Below are 19,180 nucleotides of genomic sequence, written 5' to 3'. Positions count from 1 at the left end.
ATTCTTCGATCCTCAAGAGCGGCTTCATTAGTTTCAACGTAAAGGCTAACTACTGGTGATGTTCTGTATGCTCCGGATGATAGGCGCAGACCAAGATTATGAATGGGGTCTAATCTTTTTAAGTAGGATGCTCTTGCCGAACCATATACTATGCACCCGTAGTCCAGCTTGGAGCGCACCAGAGAGCGATATATTTGTAAAAGGCTTGCTCTATCGGACCCCCACCGCTTCCGTGAGAGAACTTTTAATATATTGAGGGCTTGAGAAGCTTTCTTTTTAAGGTTGTTAATATGTGGTAGAAATGTGAGTTTCTTGTCGAAAGTTACGCCTAAAAATTTGTGTTCTAGTTTAATTGGTAGCGCAGTGTGATTCAAGTATAGATTGGGATCGACCTGTAGGCCTCGTCGCAATGAAAAAAGAACAGCTACTGTTTTTTGAGGAGAAAATTTAAACCCATTTATGTCTGCCCAAGCACCTAGTTTATTTAGTGTGATTTGTATTTGTCTCTCACAGGTTGATATGCTGGAGGACGTGCATGCTATTTGTAGGTCATCTACATAGACTGAATACATTATGGACTTGGGTATTACTTTAGCTCAGGAATTCATTTTTACTATGAAGAGTGTCGTGCTTAAAATGCACCCCTGGGGTACGCCGTTCTCTTGGGTGAAAGTCATGGAGAGAGTTGCTCCTAGGCGGACTCGGAATGTGCGGTTAGCCAGGAAGTCGTTCAAGCAGTTCAACATCCTGCCGCGGATACCTAGCTCTGCTAGGTCACGGAGGATGCCGAACTTCCACGTAGTATCGTAGGCCTTCTCCAAGTCGAAGAAGACCCCAATACAGTGCTGCTTGTGGATGAACGCCTCCCGGATGGTGTTTTCTAGACGGACAAGGTGATCTGTGGTTGAGCATGCTTTCTTAAACCCACATTGGTGTGTATCTAATAGTTGCCGAGATTCAAGTATGAAGGTCAATCTAATGTTTATTACACTTTCGAAAGATTTAGCAATGCAGCTGGTGAGGGCTATTGGTCTGTAACTGCTAGGACTTGTTGGTGGTTTTCCGGGTTTGAGAAAAGGTATTATGACTGCTTTTTTCCACTCGTCAGGTATATTGCCAGTTATCCAGATTTTATTAAAGAATTTTAACAGTGCCTCTACAGCAGCCTCGGAGAGATGTGCAAGCATAGCGTAATGCACGTTGTCTGGTCCCGGTGCTGTCTTTTTGCCAGAAGATAGTACCTTATTTAATTCTTCTAGTGTGAGAGGCTGGTTATAATCCTCATGAACACCTGCTCCAGATGGGAATCTTTGTTTCTCAGCTATTGCTTTGTGTTTTTGAAAGGTGTTTGTGTAGTTGGATGAGCTTGAGATCTCAGCAAAATGCTCGCCCAGTATGTTGGCCTGTTCTTCTAAAGATGTTTGTGTCCCGGGTGCTGTCAAGAGAGGAAGTGTGAAAGGGGTATGGTCACCAGTAAATTTACGCACTTTTTCCCACATTTTCTTTGATGTTATTGAACTATTTATTGAGGAGACATATTTCTGCCAAGAGGTTTTCTCTGCATTTCTTCGCACATACCGCGCTCTGGCTTTTGCCTTCTTAAAGGTGAGTAGGTTCTCTGCAGTGGGATATCGACGCAAAGCGCTCCAGGCTTTCTTTTGTTGTTTTTTTGCTAATGTGCATTCTTTTGTCCACCACACTTTGTGTTTCTTTTGTGCAAGTCCTGTTGTTTGTGGTATAGCGAGTGTTGCGGCCGATATTATGCATTCAGTAAACTTCTCATTAATTTCATCTGTGCTAAGGTCGTCACAAAATTCCTTTTCCAGAGTGGCACTTTTTGTAAAAAGTGACCAGTCGGCGAGCTGAATTTTCCAGCGCCGTGGCCTTGTGGGGATGATTGGAGTGGACGATGAGAGCCTGATGATGGTAGGTAAGTGATCGCTGCCCATGGGGTCATTTAAAACATCCCATTTAAAATCGTTAAAAAGTAATGGTGATGCGAAAGCTAAATCGAGAGAGCTCATTTTTGCTGAGCTTGGACAGCAATATGTGGCTTTTCCCGTATTTAAAAGACAGACATTATTAGAAAGTATAAAATCTTCAATTGTTTGTCCTCTAGAGTCACAGCGTTCGCTTCCCCAAAACGGAGAGTGAGCGTTAAAATCGCCAACTACCAGAAATGGCTCCGGCAGTTCATCGATCAGGCCTTCTAGATCTTGGCATGTTAATGTGATGTGTGGGGGAAGATATACGGAACATATTGTTATGGTTTTGTAGCTGATGACGCTAACCGCAACCGCCTCAAGTTTCGTTTTCAGTTTGATTTCTTGAGCCGGGACGCCGCTTTGCACGACGATCGCAACGCCTCCAGATAGTCTATTTGCCTGCTCACGATCGCGTCTAAAAGTTTTATAATGTTTCAGGATATTTGTATGTTGTGGACCTAGATTTGTTTCTTGAAGACATAAGACTACGGGCGAGATTGACCCTAGGATATCTTTTATGTCATTGTAGTTCCTCAACATTCCTCTACAGTTCCACTGAACTAGGAAAGCCATATTTATGTTTGGGATAGGAACGATTGAGAGTTTACTTATGTTCTGGGGCCGTTATGGTGGCCCTGCCTTTTTTCCGCTCAAGAGAGCTGTTCCGCCGCTGTAAAGCAGGCGGGCTGGGAGTTTGGTCCATCACCTCGCAAGAGGTGCTGGACGACCGCGGAGATTCCGCAGGTGTGTGGGTGTCGGGCCTCCCCCGACGGGGGGAAGTCCTGCGGGGTGTTGACCCGTGGGCCGGCACTCCCTGGCTTGTAGTTGGCAGAGCAGCTTTCGCTGTCTCTGCCTGGGGCGTGGATGGCACTGCCACAGGCGCGGTGGAAGTGGCCGCGGCAGGTGCCGGAGTGCTGTGTGGTGCTACGCCCCTGCGCACCACATCAGCGAAGTTTGGTTTCGCTGTGAAGGAGAATGTGTTGTTAAGTGCAAAACGCCTTCTGGCTTCTTTGAATGAAATGTTTTCTTTGGTCTTAATGATGATGATTTCTTTTTCCTTCTTCCAGGACGGACATGCCCTGGAGTACGCAGCGTGGTCGCCTTCGCAGTTTGCGCAGCGTAGTGCTGCGTCGCATTCCTCAGACTGGTGGTCCTTTGATGCGCATTTCGCGCAGGTTTTGCGGCCGCGGCAGCTTTGTGAGCCATGGCCAAACTTCTGGCAATTGAAACAGCGACGGGGATTGGGTATGTAGTGTCTTACGTTGACTTTCAGGTATCCTACTTCGATTGTTTCGGGCAAGCTGCTGGTGTTAAATGTGAGGACCATGTGTTTGGTGTCTATTTCCTTGTTATCCTTGCGGATTTTGATCCTGTGGACGTCTATTACACTTTGTTCGGATAGTCCTTGAAGCATTTCAGTTTCTGTTAGGTGGATAAAGTCAGCTTCTGAGATAACGCCTTTGACTGAGTTGAGGGATCGGTGGGGAGTCACGGAGACAGAGATGTCCCCTATGGAATCGATGTTTGCAAGTTTCGAGCACTGGATGCTCTCGCGTAGTTCGAGGAGTAGGTCGCCGCTTGACATTTTGGATACCTTGTAGCCAGGCCCTAAGGTATCTGTTAGGCATTTGGTAACAAGAAATGGGGATATGATTCGGGCTTGCTTTTGTTCACAGTTACTGTGTATAACATGAAACTTAGTGAATGTCGGTTTCTTTTTCAAAAAAAAGTCTGCTGCTTCGTTCCGCACTCTTTTCAGAGAGCGATCAAGTTTGGAAAGGGGGGGAGCCATAAAAAAATTTGGTTTTTCGGTCATGGTGCCAGCCACCCACCATGGAGTCCAACAAGGGGACGCGACAGGAACTTGAAAGTAAGTCCTGCCCACGCCAGCTGTACACCTTAACTATAACCTAATATGACTCAACTCAGGGTAGTTGGTCACACACGGTTAACCCTCGCCGCCAGGAAAAAGAGGAAAAAACAAAGAAGGGAGGAGGATACAGGAAAGTTGTAAGAAAGGAGATAGGAAAGTGAAAGATGAGAGGAGAACAGGAAAAGGCGACTGCCGATTTCCCCCGGTCGGGTCAGGCCGGAGGTGCCGTCTACAGGAAGCTGGGGCCAAAGTGGTGTGTTGCCTCTGCCGAGGGGCCTTAAGGGTCCAAACGCTCGGCATCGGCTCAACCACCAGGATCCCCTTTTCCCCGGACACGGCGATGCCACGCACGGCTAAGCGCGGATGCTCGGGTCCGTGGTGATGCACTGTTCACCATCATCCCCCTGCGGGGATGTCCCTGCGGATGCTCGGGTTAACCCCGTGGTGTCGCCACTCACCAACGTCTGCATGCTGCAGACGCCTCCCTGCGGGGATAAAAATCAAAATTAAAAAAAGCCATTATGTAAACTTAAAAGACATGAGCGCGCAGAGAATATATAGAGAATAAAAAAAGGTATCAAGGTAGGTACAGTATACATAATCAAATGCTACATGACTGAATATAGGTTTGTACATGACTTTGTAGGAGATTCAGGTAAATAGCAGGCAAGTAAAACATCTGACATGTATTGAAATGCATCAGTCTGTGGCTATGAATGTACACACACAGAGAAAGGCAGCGAAAAGTTTCAGCCTTTGACTCGTGCAGAAGCAATCACAGTGCATTGGGCTAGGGACAACATAATATGCTGCAGTGCTAGTGCTTAGTATAAAGACTCCAAGAAAAGCTCACTGTATGACTCGGCTAACCTTGGGCATGTTTAGCTACAGGCTGGCATGCTGTACGGCATAGCTCATCTGCCATTCCCTGTTTCGGTTACTTGTTTTTTTGTTGATGCCAAGGGTAGGAAGTTGCAACCAAGGCAGGTCGAGAGTCATGTGCAGAGAAGACTTTGAAAATCCACCGAACAATTGCGGCCATGGCCGGAGAGGTCATTAATTCAGTTTGCCGTTACGATACACTGGGTGGCAACCAAAAGTATGCGTGCATATAAATAGGTCGTTAGAGAAATGAAAACAACGCACAGAGTGTAAACAAACCGGCAATTCTTCTCTTTGTTACAATATATTGCATCCACCACAGTGTCAAATTAATATATTACTGAGTGGTAAATTGCAAGCAGTCCGTGTACTGTACAGTATCAACACACATTTAGGGACGCCGTATAGTTTAATATAATCTGCCGGCCACTGACACTGCGTCCCTCATAGCCCATGTATTACTTCAGGAAGTGAAACCTCAAACGTTACAACTTCCTGAAAAAAAAACGCACATCAACTGTGAATAGCAGTGCAGCATAGTCTGAGCACGCTTCTATTCGACATGAGCACATATGTCAACCAATTTGCATCTTATGCGTACAGCCCTCTTAATTGGTACAGAGCCGAGCACCTGAGCCAGTCTGTTTTTGCTGCCTGTAGGTTCTAGCCATCAGTAAATTTTCCAGCTGCACAACCGAGTGGAAGCCATGACCAGGGGTTGCCAAGTAATATACCACAAACTTCTTGGGTCTGCACAGCACCTTTGGTTTTTGTGGGCACCTGTGTCTACGTGTGCCTCGACATTATGTATGATGTGTTTCACAATTTTAATTTTGCCCAAATCATGCTGCAAGAGACTATTTTTAACATACAACCAGTTATTATAAACTGATTTTTGGCATTCCTTAAGGGGCTCTGTGACTGTGTGCTTGTCGCACAGGAAGAGAAAGAAGCTGAAACACGCGGGTTTTCCACGGCACCCTGTGTAAGCTGTTGCCATCCGGCATTATTGAGTAAATGGCAAACCACTGGTCATAGCAATGTTCAAACTAACAGGGCACACAACCCCTCCAGAAAGCAAACTTGTACTTTCTAAAGGAAGTAACGCAGCAGGAGCAAAAGCAGTCGACATAGTATATGGGCAATCGGAGCAGGACTGTGTATAAACAGGCACATAAACACTTGTATATATTAAAAAAAGCAAAAAGAAGTTAAAGAGAGGGCACATGTTCAGTAAGCAGCATTAAATAACCTGGTGCTTGGCTGCTGACCCGAAAGACGCGGGTTCATTCCTGGCCACGGCAGTCGAATTTTGATGGAGGCGAACTGCTAGAGGCCCGTGTAGTGTGCAATGTCAGTGCATGTTAAAGAGCACCAGGTGGTCGAAATTCCCAGAGCCCTTCACTACGGCATCTCTCATAGCCTGAGTTACTTTGGGACGTTAAACCCCGATAAACCATACCAAACCAAAAAAAAAAACAAATATAATAATCCTAACTCAGTGCACCATTAATTTAGCCAGCTAATTTACGCTTTTTTCTAGCAGGAGCACTCTGTTTTGTTTTTGTTATTGTGTTCCTGTTTACGAATGAAAGGTGCCAATGTAGCCTTGTGTGGCAGAATAATTTGAGAAATTTCATTCTGCAGCCTAGTGAACAGAAAATGGTGTCCTGCCTTGGCATCCTTTCAACAAGGGTCCTGCACACATTGGATAAATGGGCACAGTACAAAATTTCTTTTCTGAAGGCCGAATCCAATTCCTTTATATAATTTAGGCATTCCTCAGATGTTGTGGCAATTGAGCTGAAAAGGTGCTCAGGAACACTATTCTCCTTGAGTAGTGCAAAGAACTGATGGCGCCCATGGAGAGAGCCACCGTCTGCTGCAAGGAGTGTTCCTTCACATGTGCAGCCTGTAGTCCTCTGGTCAAGAAAGCTCTTCACAAGAGTGCCAGCGACATGGTATACGACATTTTCATATACTATGTCAAAGGCATCTTGTGAAAATGCCGGCACGTCAGATGAATCTGAGCCTTGCTGCCTGCTGTGGTTTGTGGTTGGAGTGCTGCTTGATGACAATAATGCAGGAACACTCCCCAAATTGGTGAGGAACGCATTTGTTGTCACTTCGCAGTTTCCTTGAGATAGTTTAAAGAGTTTGCCAATCCAAATATGTTTTAGAGCAGACACGAATTGGTACACATTAGGTGTCTCATTGCAGCCATGTTTTTGACGAATTGTTGCAAAAAAATTTTCCAAGGGATCTTGCTGCAATCGACGAGTGAAAAGATGAGTGAAATCGAAATCTTCTTTTAGATCTGTCCACAGCAGAAGCAAGGCTTTGATTGTGATCTGCCAACCTTTGATGGTGTGAGGTTGCTTGTCTAGAGGACTACCAAAATGCCACTGAGCGATCCATTCTATGCACGACTCAAGAAAGACATGGTGCTCCGAGCCCTCAGCCATTGCGTACCGTAACTTGTCGTCCTGCTTTTTCAGGGCCGAACTATTCAGGCAGTCAAAAAGCTTATCCATCCTTTCCGTAAACTCTGCTGTAAATTTGGCATCTACAGGAAGCTCCTGAATGGCGATGAGATTGAGGAGTGCCACAGACACAGATTCGCTGAACACTTGTGTGGCATACTTAACTCTCATGTCAGTAAAGGGCATCCTGTAGATGTGTTGGTCTTTTAGTTTTTTTGCCAATCTGCTTTTGAGATGTTCAGTCGGTGTGGTAGAGGCCTGATCTATGCTACGAGTTTTTTGGTAAAGGGTTTTGATGTATGTCCAGTCAACAACCTCAGAGCCAATTGTGAGCTTATGTGTTCGCAAATTATTCCTTGTGCATTTGATTAAGTGTGGGGCGTCAAACATGAAGTATATTTTGCGGTTGTTGACAATGAAATATGGCTCACGGATAGAATGGATGAGCATTTTTGACAGCATGACATTGTTCGACCCTTGATCACAGATGACCGCTTTCACCAGAAGACCTTTTCTTTCAAGCTGCTGAATTAAATCTAATAGCAGCTTGCGCATTGCAAGGGCAGAAGTTGCATTGTGGGACGCTGCAAAGGCTACTGGCTGCATCCAACTTCTTGATATGCCAGACACAGCCACAACAAGAGCTGTGTTTGCCACACAAGAAGTCCTGGTACTCCCATCATCTGTGAAGCCAATTACAATGTCTTTGGATTGATCATACATCAAATTTTTTTTCAAGGATATTTCATCGAATAAAAGACAGCATGCTTTGTCTTGTAGTGGCCAATCTTTTGTAATTGATTCTATTGCATCCATGGCACCTGGAATAATACCAGGTGTCATTGGGATGTCTGCCAGCCAGCGTCTCAGTGTCCTCACATGTGGCAAATGCAGCATTTCTCTGAGGAATCGATAAGCTTTTGGAGAATGAAAGAACAAATTGAGAGCGAATTGTTTCATTTGTCTTGACCAATGCTTTTTGGATTTTGGAAAAGAATAGAGCCTGATTTGAGCTTTAACCAATTCAAAAAGGTCTTGTGGCAAATGCGGTTCAAGCTTCCTCAAAGCCTCCTGCTGCGTTATTCGGCTTGATTGGTGCCTTTCTGTGATCCTGCCCAGAGCTTTATGGTACCTGTCGCTTCGAGAATGCAATTTCTCGAAGCGCCTTTTTGTGAGAGGGCTGTACGCAGTTGTGCGTTTTTTACTTCTGCTTTTTGGTGTTTCTGGCACTGGCGTCACCTCTGGCCATGCAGCGCTGACCTCTGTGGTACTACTCAGGCCGCTAGGACCAGCTTCAGCTGAAAAAAACATAGAAGAAAGCAAAGAAATATTTTTTGTGAGCCTCATAGGGAAACCTATATCCCACACAAAATCACGATTAGGGTGCAGTCATAGGGCTACTAATTGCCCACCACACAGTGCCATGTCGTTTTTTGTGCGAATGGATGAATGCAGTCGTGCCCCATTAATATGACCGCTCTGATATAGACAGCTTTACTGGTGACCAAACTTTTCCACTACATTTACGCGTTGCTTTATGGAAACTCACTGCGCAGACAACAGACAGGTTAAAAATGTATGGAGCCCATTGGTATTCATGTGTTTTTCTTCCTTTAATATGGACAGCAACGAGAACAAAGTCCTTATGCCTCTACTTGTTGTTCTACCACTTATGATTTAAGTGCAGAAACCCGGCAGAAGGCAGCGAATGAGCAAATGGCGTTGTAATGGCCTTTCTATGTGCCCATGGTTTCATGCTTTACAGCGGCTAGGTGCCCGGTCAACATGCCTGACCATTTGCTGCATTGCACGAGTGCCTGTGACAACAAAATTCTGTATGCTGCATTGAAAACCACATTCAGCTGCTTCAGACGAGTGAGCACAGGGTCCTTGGATCTGAACAGTCGTAGTAGCAGATACTTCAACAACGCCAAGAAGCACTATCATGTGCCTCAAACACTGGTCCACTTTATGGAACCCTTTACACGAAACCAAAGTGTCGCTATTAACGAGGCATGACCTATACTGTTCTTGGGACAGAAATGACCATTCATAAGGGAATTTTATCCTTTAATGGTCTGAGAATTTTCCTGTCAAAGGACCACAAATTCCCAACCACAGAAAATACAGTTGGCAAAAAAGAATTTGAACACAGAGCATGCAAAATTTCATGAAATAATGAAAGAAACCAACAGCCCTTACAAAGTATGGCTTTCCTATTAACAGTTGTCTGAGGGAATTTTCAAGGATGCATAAGCAATATTTACAGAAATGTTACCATGGTGCATTATATACTTCCTTGTGTATCTCGTTCAGCTGTTGCGCCATCATTTACATGCACCACATCAAGTCTAGTGGCGACATGTCCAGTGCAGGCTGCGGAGGGGCAAGCCGCACGCACTTTCTGCGTAGGCTGCTTTTATCTTCCGCTGGGAAGTGCTCTGTCCAGTGCAGGTGTTGGGAGGCAATCCAACTGGCTACACATCACCTGTTTCCATTCACTGCTGCACTCTGCTTTCCCTTCTTGATCTATCCTCGTCTGGCTGGGTATAGGTGAGTGCTAGGAAAATGCATAGAAGGACACACACACAGGACGAAACACTCGTATGTTCGTCCCTATGTATTTTTGCTGGCACTTCCGAATACCCTCAAGGATGCATTTCCAACTAGTCCCAGTAGTAGCTCTTTCGCTTAATGCGATATGTATGCTGTCCTGATGCATTTCCCTCGTACCATACACCAGAAAGTTGAGACTAGTCACATTCATGTAAACACTGCTATGATACAATTGGCATCACGATACATGTTGTTCTATCAGTAAATTAAGAACTTTGAGAACAAAGCCGCTAAATGTAGGCTTGTAACTGCATGTTTTGTTTTGACAACATTACACAGCTTGGGTATTTACCCAACAGTGCCTGAAAAATGTGTACATTTTTCATGGAATACTTGAGTTAGGCAAATGAAAAAATCCAGGAATATAAACATATTTTTTTGCGGTCAAGCACAACTTACTAACTATTATGGGCCCGTCAATGCCCACTATGAAACTATCAAGGTTACTGGTCCATAGTTTGCAATGTAGATGGGAGGTTGTATTTTGCAATAAATTCTCATGCTTTCTTGGAGAACCTACCATAATCAATTGATTCCCGTGGTGCTGGTGTGGGCACTCTGAAGGTAGCGGTCTGGGTAGCGCCTGTCAAAGAAAGAAAAACTCAGCGACCACAAACGATTGAAATCAGGTATTTTACTGCTCAGGTTAACTTTCTTAGGCTAGATTTAAAGCATATATCTGAATGATGAGCAACAAGCTAGTGAAGCAAGTTTCACGACGTCTGCCTGAGAAGGGTATTCAACGTGTTCATTGAGTCGAACGAAAAAGTGACGTATATATAAAATGCTCTACAGAAAACAGAGATGTCCACCACGTAAACAATGCCTTCAAACATAGTCTCACAGAAAAAGATATGAAATACTACTTGGTAAGCATAAAGTTAAAACTTATTTCTTCTCTTTCAAAAGAATTTGTGGCGTTCAAAGTGGTAGTATAGCGTGATGTGTGACGCAGCTAATTATTGAACACCCGCGACATTACTGTGCACTGATACAACTGCATAGTGTTAAGCTATGTGCAATGCTGTAGCAATAGTGGTGCAGTTAACTTTTCAATTTTCGTACATTGTCACTGCTGTAACAGTTCACTATACACACCTTCGTCGCCAGGGAGGGGAGGAGTGCTAGTCTCAGCAGCAGTAAACTGCGGGGAACCGGTGGTGTGCTGGTAGCATGCAATTAAAGCACTACTTAGTTGCTCCCAAATGGAAATTTCTTCACCTCGAGCATTTATGTAAAACAGATCCCCGCTTATTGCACTTACCTGTGCCATGGACGGCGGAATCTGGGGCAATGGATGTCCCTGACGCATACGTCAGTGGTATAAGACAGTAGTCTGAAATAGAGGTACCACAAAGTTACTTCCAAGGAAAACAAACCAACTAGTGTAGTGAATGCGTAGGGATGCTTTCCTATGTAAGAACGCAGGAAGACTTACCGTGGTCAAGCAAGATTTCCACTGGTGCACCAGCGGACTGCGATGCTGCAGTGGAACCGATACCTATGGGAAGAAGAAAAAAAACAGATAACCGGTCAAGCTCTGCATAGCAACAGCTTCTGCTCAATACACAGTCTAGCAGTGGTATTCTATTCGCAACGGTTTATCTTCCTCTCAGTTTGTCTGATCCTAAATTGGGCTTAAGGTTTTGCAAGTTTGTAAGAAATTCAATTATAAAAGAACATTTTACCAGATGAATATACCGCAACATACAAAATAGTGCTACAGCACACAGGGGCAAAAAAGAAAACACACAAGCGTTAAACAGTTCATTGGAAACCACGAGGCCATAAATGCATGGTGTGCATTGCAGAAAATGCAAATGCAAAGTCCAGCAATTTTGTAGCAGAGTTGGAACGTCATCTCTTTATTTCGTGAGTTTTGTTTGTTTTTTGCCTGTTTATATATTCAATTCTGATTGATTGTCTGACTTATTATTTTTTTTTTTCTCTATGGATATGCTTGTCATTTCTTGTATTGAAAAATGTTTGAATGTGCCCCTCCTGCTAGGACCATGCATGGTCCGCAGTATTTCAAATAAATAAAAACTTTTTTTTGAACAATGCAGTGTCACCACTATTAATGCTTGCAAACTTACTCGCGAAATCATTCAGGCAGAAATCAGATAGCTTAAGTGACATGTGCATCGTTAAACAACCTGGTGGCCTATATCTCAAAGAATTAGTTTGTCTAAGAAACCACTAAAATGTTCACCTCGAATGTTTGTGCAATATGTGGCCACTAAATGTATATTTACCACCTTGTGGTTCACAATAAACTGCTCGCAGTTAGTGCTTGTGTGTTTGTGTTTATTCGTACTTGGCTCTGTGTGCTGTTTTGCTATTTTGTATGTCATGCTACCAGCAAGCCCAAACTGCCACATTACTATTAGAATTTACCACAATTGTCTTAGTGAATTCCCGCACTTTGCCCTTGATTCATTCCAATGAGCAGCAAATATTATTGACAAGAACATAAATACAAAGCTGTAAGAATAGCTTTCCAAACTGCTGCAGGGGTGCATTGTCCAGCTCCTAACTGTCTCTATAGTTTAGAGAAATTTAAGCTACAGCATGGTACATCACTGCAGACTGATGTAACTGAAGCAAATGGCGACAGGTCATTGAAGTAGGAAAGTTTTGTGCTCGGCAAGTTACACTTGCAGTTGGCCCCCGCTTTCCTTTTATCTTAGATTTACAGGATGAATTTTTCTGAAGAAAGTGCCTCACCTTGTGCCGCACCACCTTCCTCATAGAAATCTGCGATAAAAAGAGACAGAAGATATATTGAAGGATCAAGCTTGAGAAGAATTTACTGGGACAGGAATTTGGCTTACCCGGGTGGACCAAGGACCTCAGGCGAGGCTCTTGCACCTTCACGGAAGGGATTGCTCCACGCGTCAACCTTGTGCGGGCATCACTAGTGAAGCAATCCCTCGTGAAGTGTTTTGAGCAGAGCCTGTAGGTCCTGTGGATGTTCTCCTTTTGATTGCGAAGAAGGTCTGGCCTGTTGGCATATTTTAGCCAAGGTGAAAATCTGAAAAAAACAGCCAAATAATAATTTTTTTTATGTCTGCCTGTAGTAAACAAACCACAATCCTTAAAATCCTTGAGGGTACGATTTCATTTTGTGATCTGTTTTTGGCTTAGGTAGCAAAAACTACTTTTATGTTTAAGTACTTTATGGGAGCGGCACAATTTTACGCAGCGGATGGGAATGGAGGCAGAGCTGCACAGCAGACTGAAGCCGAATCTTACCATAGAAATTATAACTCGCACTTTTCTCCAGACATTAGCAGGCTGACCACCACCCATGATCCAATTTTTTTTTATTCCTGCATGGAACCCACGCCAATGTAGCTATGCCAACAATGCTGTGGCAGAAAGCAGCTTTCCCAGAAGTTTGAAATCTAGATTGAGAACAGGAGGAGGATGTAGAAGAGGAAAGGCAGGGAGGTTAACCGAAAGAATAATCGGCTTGCTACCCTACAGACTGAGAACAGCTGATCAATGAACCAGTAGGCATAGTTTTTCACCTTGTGCTTTCACTGTGCAAAACAATAATAGGAAACACTGCTCTTTCAAAAAAGTGAGGGGGGAGGGGGGGGGAGAGGCAAGAAAGTTGGGTCCCCAAAAAGTAAAAAAAAAAATGTCCCCCCCCCCCCTTCCCCATCCCCACCGTGCAAAACGCGCTGCCTCGAAGACGGGTACCTAAGAAAAAAAAAAGATGCTTCCCCCCTCCTCCCCCTTTCCTCTCTTTCCGTACAAAAGGCGCTGCCTCTCCCGTGGATATCCCAAAGCTACATTGCCTTCAACCATCCGCCGGAAACGACGCGCGGAAAGGAAACACGAACTAGGCGAACTTATCCGAAAGCAGTCAAGGACCACGCATGAGATAAGAGATATGTCAGGGGATAGGAATCGACTTTCAGCGCGGTGTTCCAAACTACTGGTGTTAGTCAGGCCAGCTCGATAATTTTAGGTGCGACGCGCGCATCGCTGTTGCAGAAACCACGCACGTAATAATATGTAAGCGCTAAACATCGTAAAAAAACTGAACCGGAATGAGCATTAAAATTGCTCCGCTGTCGACGTTGCGGTGCAGCAGTTAGTATAAACATATACAAAATAGACTTTGAGGGCACCAAAATCTAAGAGGGATTAAAGTTAGCGAGACAAGTCAGGCAGTGAGCACACGCAAACACACAAATGCGAACGAGAAAAGCAAGGTAGCAAATCGCCCCACGCTTATGAGAGGCAAGTGACCGTTGGGCCATCTCGAACTACAGCACCGTCCCTTAAATTTGCTTTAATGTCCCTTAAACGTCCTTATCAAACTCATTTCGCAAAAAAACAAAGCCGCTGCAGTAAACCGTACAGGGAAAATTCGTTGTTCCATTGGCAATTTCAAATTGTAGCGCTCAAGGGCGGTCAGAAAGGCGCACAGGTGACTAACGGTTTTGTAAACTTGTTACGCAAAGAGGGGTGCGCTAGGTCGTGAATTCATAAATACCTTTGGTCGACAGGAACACTGAAGAGATGTTCTCCGCTCTTGCCAGATGTGCTGCACCACTTCGCGCAACAATACATATGCGACATGACTCTGCAGTGACGCTGGTGCAGCAGTGCAGTGCGAACGTCGCCGAAGTCGCCGTTTTCTGTGGTTTTCTTTTGCGCGGCTGACCGTGCGTCGTCTGCTTGTCGTCTGCTGCCGCGTTACCCGCGTCGTCATCTTCGCAACTAATTTCTGTGATATCTTATTTTTAATACCTATGGCTGGTTATAATTTAGTTCATAAGCACATTTTTATTATTGATAGTGGTCGAAAAATTTTACTTTTATTAGGCTTAACTGCAGCCGCGTTTACCGCCGATACCAGGATCGCTGCAATCGTTTCGACCGTGGCGGCACCCTCGGCGCGGACGCGCAACTTGCAACATGCCACAGCCCTGCCCGTGCTGCTCCTAGTGGTGGCGCTCTCATCACAGCGCGGCCGCCCATTGGCCGCGCCTCGGTCCTCCCCTCCCATGGATGGACTCGACCATACTACATGGACTCGACCATAACCTCCTCCCACTCGGTCTCACCCACCCTTCTCGCTTCTCGGAGTTTTGCACCGGTGCTCTTTGCTCAAAGATTTCGACAGACAAAGAAAGCGCGGGCTTTTCAGCAAGCACGTCCGCGCTTCTAAGACGGCTTTTGTTTCTGTCACTTCGTCAGTCAATGAAATTGTTCAGCTTCAATTGGTAAGTCCCCTGTGCAATTTCGGTTTCGGTGCGCGCGACGCGACCCAGCCGCGTGAATGCGCGCTGCAGGGCGCGAGTTTTGTGCACGTGCGTGACGACATTATTGCTGTCTAACCCAAACCAGGCACTGGTCAGATCGATTTGCTCTCACTGGACAGAGGCCCACGTACAGACTAATGAAGTTGAAATCGCGCTTCATGTCACACACAAATTCTCCCCGTGTTTTTTCTAGTGGTCTCCTCGATTTGGCTGCACTTTCTGCACCAGTTCAGGCGGTGCTGCACTCGCGTCCTCGATTTGCCAGTGAGCTAGCACCACCTGCACTTGGGCACTCGATTTGACGTAGTGCTGCACGAGTTCTCCCGAGTTCTGCTGCACTTCTGCACTAGCCTACCGGCGAGTTCTCTTCTCGTGCAAGAAGTGCAAGGTGCTTGGCGCGCTCCGTAGCAGACGGCTCCGTGGCCATGCTTGTTTTAGTGAGCGGCGTTAAGACCATGGTTGAGACGGCTGCATAGCCGTGCTACACTCGGCATCTGCACCGTGCCCTCACTAAACAGCTGAAATGACAGTGCGCGCACGTGCGTGTGTGTATGCGTGCACGTGCGTGTATGCGCGCGCGTGTGTGCGTGTCCGTGCGTAAGCAACTGGCTGGCATGGCGCAGTGCGTATGGGTTCTCATCTTTCTGCCCAGCCTCGCATGTTGCTTTACACCATTTCTATTTTGTGTGTAAATATTATTATTACTCGCTACACGATGGAGCATTTGCATAAGAGGCAGATGGTGAGATGTTTTTTAATACGTGGATGATCGCAACGTATTTGTACTGACTCCTCCGCTTGCAGCAGCGATCGACTGGCATTGAGGTCGCCGTCAGCCCACACCTTCGCCTGACAGTTAGTCTCCGATAGTTGCTCCGCCGTCACCGGCCGCCGACAGTGAACGCGAGTTGTTGAGTTCAGATATAGTCCTAGTTATCAGGCAACTCTTTCCTTCTGTAATTGCGGCAGTCACTTTCCGATAGAACGACAAGAGCCCGGATCACGTGTATGAACTCTCAAAGGTCGTCTCGAGCGCAAGTCTGAGTAACCTCTCGAATTCAAAGTTTGTTGCCTCTTCAAAGTACCCGTTGAATCGGTGACGATCGACCAGCCTGCGCTACTTTGCACAATGCAACGGAAAGGACGGTGTCAAATTCTTCACCACTTTTGGAATTAACAAATTTTTGAGCCACTCCACGAGATGCGCCACTTCGAAGAAATGCGCAGTGTTCAATAGAGCTAGCACAATCCCGCGCATATGTCAAACCACGCGACAAACACCGACACACGGCCTCAGCAGACGAACGTTTCTGCACTTTCGCACTCGATTTGGCCGCCGCACCGACAGCACTAGTGTCAGGCTGCACTCGCACCGCAAGAACTGGCACTGCACTGGCACGGCACTTTTGTTTGGTTTGGTTTGGTTTATGGGGTTTAACGTCCCAAAGCGACTAAGGCTATGAGAGACGCCGTAGTGGAGGGCTCCGGAAATTTCGACCACCTGGGGTTAACGTGCACTGACATCGCACAGTACACGGGCCTCTAGAATTTCTCCTCTAAAGAAATTCCAGCTGCCGCGGCCGGGATCGAACCCACGTCTTTTGGGTCAGCAGCCGAGCACCATAACCGCTGAGCCACCGCGGCGGCGGCACTTTTGTGAACTAGTGCAGAAAGTGCAGCCAAATCGAGGAGACCTTAGGCCCAGGTGAAATCGCGCTTCACTCATATATACGCAGATCCCCCCCCTCGTTTTTTTTTTAGCATACAGTGGCGCCTTAAATTAACTTGTGAAATATCCACTAGTGATCTGCTTGGCACACGTACCTGCACGAGTGTAGGCTCATTTTGAGCGAGACTGCAAATCTTTGTTTTCATGTAGTCAGATTGCCTAACGGTATAAAAGCTATGGAAAGAAAAAGAAGAGTATCGACGCCGTAACACGGGCCCATAGGTACCGTAGACTTAATGCTGCCATTCAGCCATTGCTTTGTCAAACGGGAAGGGAAGGAGACGAGCGCGGCACTATCAGTCAGGGTTCTTTTTCTGAATGTGCACCTGAAAACTATACTGCTGCACTTGGGAGGCATTGTGAATTAGTTACTGAGAGATCCTCTGGAGGCAACAACGAAGTAGAGATAGGATCACTGGATGGAAGAGAGGAACCAAGTTCTGCTCCTGAGCAAGGCAAACCAGAAGAAGGAAGTTCAGGTTTTTTTCTAATGCACCAGAAAGGTGACAGCGACAGCAGCAGTGGTAGCAGCAGTGATGAGCCTGCCAAGATAGATGCAAGCTCATCAGATGAAGTAGCTGCTAAGCTCAGGGTTTGGGCATGTGAGCATATTACGCAAACAGCATTTTCCTCCCTACTCAAGATCCTGAAAACGCACGCATGTTTTTCAGGCTTTGCAGCTGATGCCCGAACATTTCTTAAGACACCTCGTTTGGCTCAAGTTCAGAGCTCTCAAGATGGTTCCTACAAGTACTTTGGTATTTCTAACAGCATTAACTGCATTTTGACGAAGTATGATTTGTCTGTGCTGCCCGAAAGCTTAGATTTCATGTTTTTTATTGATGGTCTACCACTGAGTAAAAGCTCACAAAGCTAGTTCTGGCCAATTTTAGCCAGGGTGGACAGCACACCTGGCAGCAGCGTATTCTTGGTTGCGTGCCACCATGGGAGCCATAAGCCTACATCCTTGAACAGCTTCCTGGGCCCACTGGTTGATGAACTGCTTGAGCTTCTACAGACAGGGCTGTGCTTTGGTGATTCTTGCTTTGTGGTTACCATTAAAGGATTTGTATGCGATGCCCCTGCCCGAGCCTTTATTTTAGGCACAAAACTGCATTCTGGCTATTATGGTTGCGGAAAATGTCAGCAGAAGGGAGAATACGTTGAAGGAAGAGTAGTTTTCCCTGACACCGATTCCCCTTTGAGAACAGATGAGGATTTTGCTAACAAAGTTCAGAGTGAACACCACATAGCCGATACACCTCTTTCTGCATTGCCAATTGGTTTAGTATCTCACTGCCCTCTAGACTACATGCACCTAGTGTGTATTGGGGTGACAAAAAAACTGTTGTTGCTCTGGATGAGAGGTCCTTTGCAGTGCCGTTTGCCTTCGTCTCCTATTGAAAGAATTTCTGACAAGTTATTAAGGCTGGCTAAACTTCAATGCGGCGAACTTTCTCGAAAGCCACGTTCCCTCAGGGAAATTGATCGCTGGAAGGCAACAGAGTTGCAATGTATTCTTCTGTACTTTGGACCATTTGTACTGCAGGGCATTTTGCAGGTTGCTATTACAATCCTCTCAAGCACTACTATGTGCCATGAGAACTGTAGCTATGCAAAGGAGCTTCTAATATGCTTTGTTAGATCATTCAGATCTCTTTATGGAAGGCACAGCGTATCATACAATGTTCATTGTTTAATACACTTGGCAGACGATGTTCTAAAATATGGGCCTCTTGACAACTTCAGTGCTTTTCCTGCTGAAAACTTCATGCAGCAGTTCAAGAAGTTGGTGAAGCACTCAAAAAAAACCACTGGAACAGCTCAGTAATCGCTTGACTGAATGTATGTCTGCTGGCACATTATACGGCACAAAGCAGTACTCCAGGCTAACATGGGAACTCTTACAAATGCACAATAATGGCCCCTTAGCAGGCAATTATGGTCCCCAGTTTCGCACTGCAAAATTTTCAGGGTTCACAGAGATGTTCCATAGGCAACAATGTTTGTGCTCTGTCAGATTCAACTATTGTAATGGTAGCAAATTTTGCACATGACATCCATGGTCAAGAAATTCTGATTGGCAGGAAACTTGAAGTTGTTGGTGAGTTGTACACTATGCCATGTGTGTCATCGAACCTGGGGATCCGTGTTGTAAGAGAGGCAAATGACACCCTCTTTTCATGGGCACTGTCCGATGCTAAGAGCAAATATATCTTGCTGCCTGTCTCTAGCTCACAGCATGAGTACGCCATTTTTCCCCTTCTGCATTCAGCCTAGCTCAGCATCCAATTATTTACTGCCTAGTTCTTGTGCCGTATGAATGCGTG

The 19,180-nt window shown here is 45.6% G+C and overlaps 1 pseudogene across 1 annotated transcript; it reads right to left on the bottom strand.

Annotated features, from left to right (window-relative positions):
- Window positions 1–7,262: 7,262 nt before the first annotated feature.
- On the bottom strand, window positions 7,263–16,512 carry LOC149369692 (uncharacterized; annotated as a pseudogene). The gene is made up of 7 exons (XR_016285431.1): window positions 14,350–16,512; window positions 12,674–12,873; window positions 12,567–12,596; window positions 11,278–11,340; window positions 10,938–11,175; window positions 10,360–10,422; window positions 7,263–8,521 (listed from the first exon to the last, which is right to left on the bottom strand). The product of XR_016285431.1 is annotated as an uncharacterized LOC149369692 (transcript).
- Window positions 16,513–19,180: the final 2,668 nt, after the last annotated feature.

The sequence above is a fragment of the Amblyomma mixtum genome, chromosome 1 (assembly GCF_055824585.1).
Source record: "Amblyomma mixtum isolate Tamu chromosome 1, ASM5582458v1, whole genome shotgun sequence".
Classification (NCBI taxonomy): domain Eukaryota; kingdom Metazoa; phylum Arthropoda; class Arachnida; order Ixodida; family Ixodidae; genus Amblyomma; species Amblyomma mixtum.
This window is presented reverse-complemented; position numbering and strand designations above follow the sequence as displayed.